The following is a 12023-nucleotide window of genomic DNA, read 5'->3' as shown; positions in this document are numbered from 1 at the left end:
TTGTGTGCAGATAATATGTTATCCCTGCATACCAGCAAAAAGCAATACCCTGCAGCATTGTCCAGATTAGTGGTTGTTTGATGATCAGTCCATTTTGACTAAAGTGCCGTCTTCTTCAGCTGTCAGTTGATTTTTCACCACATGAATTTTATTACATCCTGTGTAGCTCATCTTGGATGGCTCATCATGCCAGGCTTTGACATCCTGATATCAGAACTGGACAAAAACCTTTATTCTGTAGAATTCATGTTTTACTCAAGCTTTGACAAACCATAGAAAAAAAAATCACTGCAGATAATTCTTTGGTAGACAGATGAGCCTTAAGACTGACTTTAAATATTTGTTAGTTATAATATAAGGTTCTTTATGTAAAATAGCTTCTGTTAAATGTTAAACATGAACATTTGACTTGAAGAACACTTTTAGTTTCCTTTCATTTGAAACTATGAAACTATAACTATAACATCATCAAGGTCACTGAAGATATGCTGGTCGACTTTTAGTCTAGAGCCATATTCGGAAAAATCAACTTTCTGCACCTCTCTGTTCCATTTCTGTGTTTTTTGTCATTTTGAAATGTTAAGTGAACACTTGCTCCTTAAAACACATATTTTATAGATGTATTTTCCATGGATTGTCCAGTAGGAAAAAAAGTATAAGATTCAAGATCCTTTATTTGTCACATGCGTAGTTATACAAGTACAACATGCAGTGAAATGTGTCCAATAATAGGCCGCGGGTCGGACTCGAACCAGCCGCTCTCAGCTACGCGCCATATGATTGCATGCTCATCCATCTGAGCAAAACTTGGACTCAGTTTGAGAAATAAACAATTTCTCAAACTATATAATGAAATATTTGAACTGCCAACTGTGGTAGAATCAAATATAAATAGTAGACAGCAGAAATAAATAGCAACAATAAGAGACACACACATTAGAGAATGAGTTGCAAAGGGCTCATGAGTAAAGACTTGGTCTGAATAGAGTCCGTGTGTGAGTGGTCTGGGTTATGAGGGTCACAGACTTGCTCCTGTAACCCTTATCTCATCCTTTACTCAAACCATGGCTCAGATTAATGAGGGTGGTGGGCAGGGTGGTGTATGGGAAAATAGTGTTTGTTGACAGTCTGAATGGCACAGGGAAAGAAGCTGTTTGTGAGTCTGGAGGTGTAGGACCTGATTGAGCTGAGGCACCGACCACAGGGCAGCGGGTCAAACAGGTGGTGGGCAGATTGCAAGGAGTCACCTGTGATGGGCCTGGTTTTCCTGTGACAGAAGGATCTGGTGATGGCGGTGCTAATTACCCTCTGCGCAGCCTTCCTATTCTCAGTAGTGGCCCCTGAGTACCAAACACCCAGGTGTTGCGCTCTATTAGTAGTTGTAAAACTTACATTTTCTGAATCATTGGAAAAATCTCTAAAGACTATTCTTATTTAATATTGTTTCATTTTTGGACACACTTCCAGTTAATTTTTGTAGTTCACTAGTTCCAGGAGGTCAGAGTTCAGACATGTGATGTCATCAGTAAGCGCAAAGGAAAAAAACAGTGGAGGTCTGCGGCAGGGACCTTTCTCCAGGACTGGCAGCTGGTGCGGTGGATTGGCATAATCTGGATTGTGACTGGGTCAGAATGGCAAGTAGTAGTGGAGGGTTTGGGGTTGGAAAGGACAAGTTGAAATCCATGCCGACTGGTAAGCGGGCACTTGAAGAGGAAGATGCTAGGCTTGCTCAAAGAAAGAAAGTGTTGATGGAAGAATTTAAAGTGTTATTGAAATTCAAACCTGGGAATGAAATAGCGGGAGTGAGTCCAATTGCTCTGACGAATGGCTTGAAGAAAGCGATCGGTGATGTTGAGCTAGCTAAGGTGCTCAGAGACCGGTGTTTGTTTGTTAAATGTAAAAATGCAGAGCAACGGAATAAAGCGCTTAAGTTGCAAACACTTTGTAAAAAGGAGGTTGTGGACAGGAAGGTGGTTGGTGAGAGGAGAGGATGTAGAGGAGTGATTTCAGGTATTCCCGCTGGGGAAAATCTGGAGGAGTTGAGGAAGTTGATCAAAGGAGGGGAAGTCACTGGAATAAAAAGATTGCAAGCTGTTAGAAATGGGTAAAAAGTGGATAGTCCATCAGTACTGCTTGAGTTCCACGGAAATCACTTGCCTGAGAGAGTTATGTTGGGGTACATGAGTTTTAGTGTCCGTGTCTATGTGCCTCCTCCACTCAGGTGCTACAAATGTCAGAGGTTTGGTCACATAGCTAGTGTGTGTAAAGGACGAATGCGGTGTGGACGATGCGGAGGAGAACATGTGTATGGCGAATGTGCCAGTAGTCAGGTGAAGTGCTGCAACTGTGGGGGACCACATGCAGCAGCGTATGGTGGGTGCACAGTAAGGAAGCAGGCAGCAGAAGTTCAACAAATTCGTACAGAGGAGAGGATATCTTATGCAGAAGCTTTGAAGAGAGTTGCAGACAAGGGCAGAAGACCTGATGAGGGGCAAGGAATGGGTGGTGGGAGAGGGATGGGGGAGACAGGCAGGAATCTCCCTGACGTCCAAATGGATAAACTTGTCTTGTTCTTGGCGTATGTCATTAATTGTTCAGAACAAGCCAAAACAAAGACAGAAAAGATCAAGATAATAGTAAAAGCAGCAGCGAAGTTTTTCGATATGCGGGATTTGTCTTGGGAAAAAATGCATTCAGACCTTAGTCGTGGAGAAGATGCATCAGACCCACAAGCTGTAACTTAATGCTTATTCTTCAATGGAATGCTAGGAGCCTCATTGCGAATGGGCAGGAACTGAAGGGCTTTATTTGTGCATTAAATTCAAAGCCAGATATTATCTGTGTACAAGAAACATGGCTTAAACCAAGGCTGGATTTTGTTATTCAAGGATATACTAGCGTTCGCAAGGACAGGGTGGGTAAAAATGGAGGAGGGTGTGCAGTGTTTGTTAGGAGTGGGATTTCGTATAGTCAGCTAGACACTGCAGTGGAATTAGAGGTGGTAGTTGTAGAAGTATGGTCTAGGGCAAGAAGTATCAAAGTAATTAATTTTTATAATCCATGCCAAAAGTTGGAGAGGAGAGATCTGGAACTACTTTTAAGGGATTGGAGAGGGAAAATAGTTTGGTGTGGAGATTTTAATGCACATAGCACTTTGTGGGGGCGCCGTAGTGACACTAATGGGAAAGTGGTTGAGGATGTGGTTGTGGAGAAGGATTTGGTGGTTTTAAATGATGGCTCTGGCACAAGGGTGGATTTGGTACGAGGTACTGAGTCATGTCCTGACATTACAATGGTTTCGCAATGTTTGGCAGGTAGGAGCACATGGAAAGTGGTTAAAGAGAGTACAATTGGTAGTGATCATTATCCAATACTTTTTGATCTTTGTGCAGATACTGATGCGACACGAGAAGATAGACAGAGGACATGGAGGTTTGAGGAAGCAAACTGGTGTTTGTTTAAAACATTAAGCGAAAGGAGATTGACAGATGTTGATTTTGGACAGCCTATTGATCAGTTGACTTCTACTATTAGTCAGATTGTGATTGAGGCGGCAACGGCATCCATCCCAAAGAAAGGTGGCAGTAGAAGGACAAAGGTAGTGCCGTGGTGGACCCGAGAGTGTACAACTGTGATTAAAGCCAGGAACAAAGCGTTTAAAACGCTGAAAGGAGCACTGTGTGTTCAGAATCTGATATGCTACAAAAGGAAACAGGCGGAAGTACGAAGGGTAGTTAAGTCAGCAAAGAGGGACTATTGGAGGAAGTATTGTGATACTTTGGGGAGATCGACACCGTTGGAGAGAGTGTGGACAACTATTAGAAAAATGTCTGGGAAGAGGAAGGAGTATGGTTATCCAATGATGAAAGATGGTGACACAATATTAGTGGATAATGGGAGTAAAGCTGAGTTATTGGCCAGAATGTTTTCAAAGGTTCACAGCACAGGAACTCTAAATATGGCAGAAATCAGGGGAAGGGAGGAAACACGAAGGAAACATCTGGAGGACTTACAAGATGCGGAGGAACATGAAGGTCTGATAAATTTCGTGTTTTCAGTAGCAGAGTTGAATACTGCATTACTGAAAGTAAGCAATACCACTCCAGGTAGGGATCAGATTAGTTATTGTATGATTAGAAACTTGAGTGACACTAGTAAGAGTATACTGGTTAAATTGTTTAACAAAGTATGGGAAGAGGGTAGGCTACCTGACCAGTGGAAAGAGGCTATTATTGTTCCCATATGTAAGCCAGGAAATGATCCAGCCTTGGCGGAAAGTTATAGACCAATTGCTTTGACGTCACATTTGGGGAAAATAATGGAAAAGATGGTAAATGAAAGATTACTTTACTTTTTGGAAACTAATGATAAGATCAAGTGGTACCAGAGTGGGTTTAGAAAAGGGAGAAGCACGATGGATCCAGCTGTGCGTCTAGAGCATGAAATAAGGCGTGCCCAAGTGAATAGGGAGAGTGTCGTAGCCGTATTCTTAGATGTCGAGAAGGCGTACAATATGTTGTGGAAAGAAGGACTCCTGATCAGGTTGCGTCAGATTGGTATTACAGGGAGGATGTATAGTTGGATTGAAAGTTTTTTAACTGGACGGAAGATTTTTGTGCGAATAGGAAAGGAGTTCAGTACAGGATATGATGTCCAGAATGGCACTCCGCAAGGCAGTATAGTTAGTCCGGTATTGTTTTCCATAATGATTAATGAGGTGTTTGGTGATATAGATCACTCAATGGGGGTTTCATTGTTTGCTGATGATGGAGTTATTTGGAAGAGAGGACGAAACTTACAGTTCACCATGGCTAAAATGCAGCGAGAATTACAAAAGGTGGAGAGTTGGGCTCTGGCATGGGGGTTTAGGTTTTCTGTTTCGAAAACAAACTGGATTATTTTTACGCGTAAGAGACTACATTGCCAGTTGAGTCTCAAGTTATATGGGAGTGACATAGATAAGGTTGATTGCTTTAAATATTTAGGTATTTGGTTTGACGAACGGCTTACATGGAAAACACACACTGGGAAATTGACTGAGAAATGTAAAAAGGTTCTGAATATTTTACGGTGTTTAAAAGGTAATGACTGGGGAGCAGACAGGACAGCATTGAGAGCTCTATATGTAGGTCTCATTAGGTCAGTGCTGGATTATGGGTGTCTGGTTTATGGTTCAGCAGCTAAAACTTTGCTGAATGACCTGGACAGAGTTCAATATCAAGCTCTGAGGTTGTGTTGTGGGGCTGTTAAGACTACTCCAGTGGCTGCTTTGCAGGTGGAAATGGGGGAGCAACCATTAGAACTCAGGAGGCGTCAAATTGCTTTGACTTACTGGGCAAATTTGAAGGGACATAGTGACAGTCATATAGCGCAGAGTGTACTTAAGCCTTGCCAAGAACAAGAAAAAGGGACTGGTCAATGGAGAAGTTTCAGGTGGACTATAGGAAAAGAAGTCAATGAGATGGGATTTAGTTGCACAGACCTTAGCCCAGCAGTAGCCTTGTCAGTATTGCCACCTTAGTTATATGACCAAATAATTCCTGACTTCTGTTTGCTACGTAAGGGAGGGGGGGTGACTAAAAGCCAAGTGCAAGATCATATAGTGGGAAGGTACTCAGGTTATGTGAAGATTTTTACTGATGCGTCAAAACTGTTGGATAACAGAGTGGGTGTTGCATTTGTTCTCCCAGACATAAGTTATATGGCGAGTGCACGAATTACAGATGGTTTGGCAGTTTATACTGGGGAGCTTGTAGCAATTTTAATGGCTTTGACCTAGGTGGAAGACGCACCACTGGGGAGGTATTTGGTTTGCTCAGACTCTAGCAGCGCACTGGTGAGTATAGGTAATATGTCTTCGGACTCTAGACAAGATATTGTTTTTGAGATATTTCACTTATTGTATAGGATTAAACATAGAGGGATAGAAGTGGTTTTCTTATGGGTGCCTGCGCATATCGGTGTTGATGGTAATGAACAGGCCGATAAGTTTGCAAAAAGTACAGCAAGAAGAAGTTATGTGGGTTTGACTATCAAATACAGTAAAAGTGAGGTGAAAAGTTTAATCAAGGTAAAGTTGAAGGAGAAGTGGCAGGCACAATGGGATGGAGATGGGAAAGGCAGGTATTATTATAGCATGCAGAAAACAGTCGGGCAATGTAGAAGGAGCTTTAGAAGTAGAAGAGACGAGGATATAATCTCAAGGGTAAGATTTGGTCACACAGGCTTGAATAGCACGCTTTAAAAGATGGGCAAACATGACACGGGGACTTGTGACTTCTGTGGACAGGAGGAGACGTTTGAGCATGTAGTGTTGGAGTGCGATAAGTACAAGCGAGAAAGGGAAAGATTGCAGTTTGAATTGTAAGAAAATAGTGTTCACCTAAGGGTACGAGACATATTTCAAAGGGATGCAGGGGATGTTGTTTATAGGGCAGTGTTTGGCTTTTTAAGATTGACGGGTGTGTATCCGAGACTGTAGCTTACGAAACCGTTCTGGCCCACACTCCTTTCCAGAAGGTGGCGGTAAATGCACCTAAAAGTTGTTTGCCAACTGCCATTAAAATGTAGGAGAAGAAGAAGAAGAAGAAGAAGAAAAAAACAGTGTCTGAGATGTGAGAGCGATGTTTTGCTGATGATATGCTATGCTGCCTGTAAACTCCAAACCTGAACTGAGGAGAATAAAGTTGCCAAAAGGAGAATGGAGTCACGTCTCTCTGAGGGTGCAACATAATCTTGGTGTTTCTGCCCGGTTTGGAGTTTATACTGCAAAGAAGGACGAGCTAGAGGTGACTAGCCTCGCTCACTATCTCCCACCTGAACTGGTACGGCAGTGCCATCCCTCCAAGAAAAGGCAGTGAAGGTAAAAGTTTTTCATCATGTCTAAAGTACAGCAGATGTCTCCTGATTGGGAGCAACTTCTTGAGGAGATAGAGGAAAAGTTACTTAAACTGCTCGCACCAGATCTGAATGAGGTTTGTGCTGCCCTCAGTTTAGCCATGGATGAAAGTGAAAAAGACTTACCTCGTAAACTGAGGCGGCGTATTCTCCAGTACTTACAGGGAGAGGATGTTACTGCACGAGAAGATGAAGGAATGTCTTTGTTGTTGGAATTAGATGACAAAATTAATGAAGTGAAGCAAAAGAGATGCGAGAGTGTGAAGAGATTTTTTAGGATTTTGGGATTTTTATTATGTTATGCTTAAAAGTACGTTTCATTATCTAAATGTGTTTGCTCTTTTCAGTATTCAGCTTAAACTCTGCAACTCTGTGCAGACTCCTAAATGGGGAAGTTACACAGGAAGCCTGCAGTTCTATTTTCTCTCTTCCTGTATGTGCTCTCTGAATAAAGACTCTTTCTTTTTATTGCACAGTGCGAGTCTCTCCCTGAGCCTCGACCGTGTACACGTTAAACCTGTCTGAGCGTTTTATTCCGACCTGGGTTGCAATACAGGAAAACTCCTGACAGAGAGTAATGCCCCGTTGTCTCAACAAGTGGTACAAGAGCACCACCCTGTGGCTGAAAATGTGATAGCACCCAGTAATTCAGACGAGCAGAGAGAAAGTGTTTCCCATCTGAATGCTACACAAGTCACCCCTGTCGCCACTCAGTGTCCCTTTTGTACACCCACTGTACCGACGGGATCTGAAAATAATGGGACAAATTGGAGAACCAAACCAAAAGGACAAATTAACATACACTGCCGTGTGGGGTACCTCAGGGATCTGTCCTGGGTCCAATTCTCTTTTTACTTTATGTATTTCCCCTAGGCCAAATTATTAAGCGCTATAAATATATCTCCTATCATCTCTATGCTGACGACATCCAACTATACTGTTCCTTCAAAATGTCTGAGTTTTATAAATTGTCTAATTTAAGTAATTGCCTGACAGAAATCAACAAATGGTTAAATGACAATTTTCTCCAACTAAACTCTGATAAAACAGAAACTCTAATTATTGCTCCAGACCACATGGTCACAGAAATTAGACAGCATATCAGCTTCTTAGAACCTTATGTAAAATCAAGCCTTAGAAACCTCGGTGTCATATTTGACAGCTCGATGTCGCTTGAGCAACATTCTAAGCAGCTGGTCCGAAACTGTTTTTATCATTTACGGAATATTTCTAAACTCAGACTAATGGTATCAAAGCTTGAACTTGAGATGATTATTCATGCTTTTATTTCTTCTCGTTTAGACTATTGTAATGGCCTTTTTACTTGTTTTAACAAAACGTCTTCAGACTGTGCAGAATGCTGCAGCACGTCTCTTAACAGGCACCAAGAGAAGATCGCATATCACTCCAGTCTTGGCCTCCCTTCACTGGTTGCCTGTAAATTTTAGGTTTCATTTTAAAATTTTAGTTCTAACATTTAGGGCCCTACATGGTCAGGGTCCTCAATATTTATCTGACCTGCTGAAACCACATACATCTTCTCGGGCTTTAAGGTCATTAGATCAGAGACTGCTGGTGGTACCGCGCACTCGTTTTAAAACTCGTGGTGATCGGGCCTTTCAGACTGTGGCACCACGGTTGTGGAATTCTCTCCCACTGTCTCTTCGCTGCACAGACTCCATTGATTCTTTTAAGAAACAGCTGAAGACATTTTTATTTAGAAAAGCATTTGATTAATTTCTTCTTATGCTGTTTTTATAGTTTTATTGTTTTACATTGTTTTATTCACTGTTATATTGTTTTATATTCCCATTTCCTGTGTTGTAACGCACTTTGTGATTTTTATCTGTGAAAAGCGCTATATAAATAAATTTTACTTACTTACTAGCTTGGAAAGACAAATCCAGAGGGCATTGAAGAGAGGATATGATGAAGGAGAAATTGTTGAAGCCATCATTCAAGCTATAACCCCAGGAACAAAACTGAAAAGCTATCTTGAGAGTAGAGTAGATTTGACTTTGCAAGCTCTCAGGCAAATATTATGGACTCATTACATTGAGAAAGATGCCACAGAGTTGTATCACTCAGTTACACGTGCTGTACAGGAGCCAAAAGAAACTCCAATCCAGTTTTTGATGCGAGCAATGGATTTGAGACAACAACTTGTTCTTGCTTCAGAGAGAGTTCAGTCTGGTTTAAAGTACAGTTCAGAGCTCATCAGAGTCATGTCTCTCTGAGGGTGCAACACAGGCAGTAGGAGAGCATGCGCTCCACTGAGGAGCAGTTGAAGGCCAGCAGCTTCTGGTCCAGGTTATTCTTCCTCAGGACATGGAGGAATCCAGCCGCTGCTGAGCCTTCTTTAAGCAACTGGCTATATGGCCTATAACAAGAGGTGAAATTGCTGAATTTTGAATGGAATTTTTCAAATAAACCATTGATCTACACTTGATCAGTTACACGTTTTTTACAACTTCTCCATCCACCCATCCGCCTGTTCGTCCATCTGTCCGTCCGTCTGTCCGCCCGTCTGTTGCCTGCTTATTTGAGGCCAGGTCGCGGGGGCAGCAACCAATGCAGAGAAACCCACATCTCCCTCTCCCCAGCCACCACTTCCAGGGGAACACAGAAGCTTTCTCAGGCTAGCCAACAGATATAATCTCCCCAGTGTGTCCTGGGTCTAACCACTGGCCTCCTCCAGGTAGGACATGCCCAGAATACCTCACCCAAGGGGTGTCCTGATCAGATGCCTGAAACACCTCAACTGTCTCCTTTTAACTAGAAGGAGTAGCGGCTCTACTCTGAGCCCGTCTCGAATGGCTGATCTCCTCACCCTGTCTGTGAGGGAGAGGCCAGCCACCCTTCAGAGAAAGCCGATTTCTGCTGCTTATATCCACAATCTCATTCTTTCAGTCACTATCCAGAACTCGTGACTGTAGGTCAGCAGTGTCAGTGTCAGCATCACAGCAGCTGATGTACAAACTGTATTTTGTGGACTTGAACAAGGCATATTGAACCCTGTTTGGCAAACTCCCACAAACTCCCACACACTCTCACCCATGCTCGTCCAGAGTTTGCGACCTGGAAGAAAACCCCATTGTTCCTCTTAGATCTGAGGTTCAACTAATGAACAAACTCTTTCCAGTACCTGTGAGTAGACATCCTTGGGAGGCTCAGGAGTGTGATCCCCTATAGATTGAGCACACCCCTTCTTAAAGATGGGAACTAATACCCCAATTTGCCAGTCCAGTGGCACCACCCCAGATTTTTATGCGATATTGCAGAAGCATGTCAACCAAGACTGGTGTACAACATCTAGATCACAGGTGTCGAACTCCAGGCCTCGAGGGCCGGTGTCCTGCAGGTTTTAGATGTGTCCTTAATCCAGTGCAGCTGATTTAAATGGCTAAATTACCTCCTCATCATGTCTTAAAGTTCTCCAGAATCCTGGCAATGAACTAATCATTTGATTCAGGTGTATTGAAACAGGGTGATATCTAAAACCTGCAGGACACCGGCCCTCAAGGCCTGGAGTTCAACACCCCTGATCTATATCATTTCAGGAACTCAGGGGCTGTAGTTCATCCCCTCTGTGGTCGCAAATTTTGAAGGCATCCTGATAACCTTCTCCCACCAACGATGTGGAGATCCAACCTCTTTAGATCCAATTAAAATCAAGACACTCAAAAAGATGCCCTGGAAAAGAGTAGAATTCTTGGAACAGAGTTTAATACACTGAATCATATGAACAGCAGGAAAAATACATACAGTCATTTAGCGAGAGGATTACATAGCAGAAAGCAAGCAAAGCAAAACCCCGGGGTGTACAGCCTTAAGCACAGACAGTAGAGCAACACAGAGACGGACAGAGAGAAACAGCAGAGGGGAAAAAGTGCTGGGGGTTTCCTCTGGTCCACTAATATATAGGGACCGGTATCCCCGCCCCCTGCTGCTGGGTAACTTTCCCACGCGCCCAAACACAGCTGCAGGGGTCAGGTACAGGGCAGGGTACGGGCAGGGCTCTGGCTGAGGGCCCTGCCCAAAGGGACACCCTTAGGTTAACCCTTTGCTTTGCCTTCTGACAATAGGTCACAACATGGTCAAAGGTCACACATTAATCCTAATTATTAAATCTTCACAATATATAATCTTATAACTACATAGGTTACATGCTTAAAACACTTCAGTGTAGTTCAAAGTATATGTGTGTGTGTGTGTGTGTGTGTGTGTGTGTGTGTGGTTATATCGTAATATATTCTATCGTGATGTGTTCAGGATCTCTGTTACAATGTTACTGTTTTGGTCGTGCTGCATGAAAGATGTTGAGTGTGTATTAGGGAAGGTTAGTTAGCTGGAGAGTGAGTTATGCAGGAGAACTCTCAGCAGCATTAACTGCCCTGTTACTGTACCACCTTAATAAACCATGGTGACGCAAAATGTCTTGTGCTTAACACTCTACATGAAAGTTAAAATATATATGTTCAGTGCACATAGATATATAGTGTATATAGTTACATAGTTATACATATCACACAAAAATCCACCACACCTCCATGGGGCCTGCCACAAAGGAGTTGTTTAACTTCTTCAGTAACCTTGCCCCTTATGATGGACGAGTTGTCCCCCTCTTCCCCAGACTCTGCTTCCTCTAGCAAAGGCATGTCATTGGGATTAAGGAAGTCCACAAAGTACTCCTTCCACCTCCAGATTATGTCTTCAATACAAGTCAAAACTTCCCCACCTGCAGTACACACCGTGTGAGTAGAGCACTACTTGCCCCTCCTGAGTTGATTGAGTAATATTGAACTCTGTTTATGTAGTTTAAGTTTCTTACAGGCAAAAGTTTCAGATGTTGACATGCAGCATACCTCTGATCCTCATTTGTCTTTAGGTGCATACAGTGGCGGTCCTAGCCTGTTTGACGCCCTGGGCGAACACTCCCTCTGGCGCCCCCCCCAGGATTGTACATTAACATAAAACTGTTGTCGGAACCATACTGAATTTCACCAGAGAAACACACGCACACATATATGAACAGAGAGAAAGAGTATGCATAGTATGCAAACGGCTACCAAACAGCCATCATAATTCGTCATACAATGAGAATAGGACAAATCAACAATTGACAA

This window comes from Oreochromis niloticus, linkage group LG22, assembly GCF_001858045.2.
Source record: "Oreochromis niloticus isolate F11D_XX linkage group LG22, O_niloticus_UMD_NMBU, whole genome shotgun sequence".
Lineage (NCBI taxonomy): Eukaryota > Metazoa > Chordata > Actinopteri > Cichliformes > Cichlidae > Oreochromis > Oreochromis niloticus.
The sequence above is the reverse complement of the archived record's forward strand: the minus strand, read 5'-3'. Positions refer to the sequence as shown.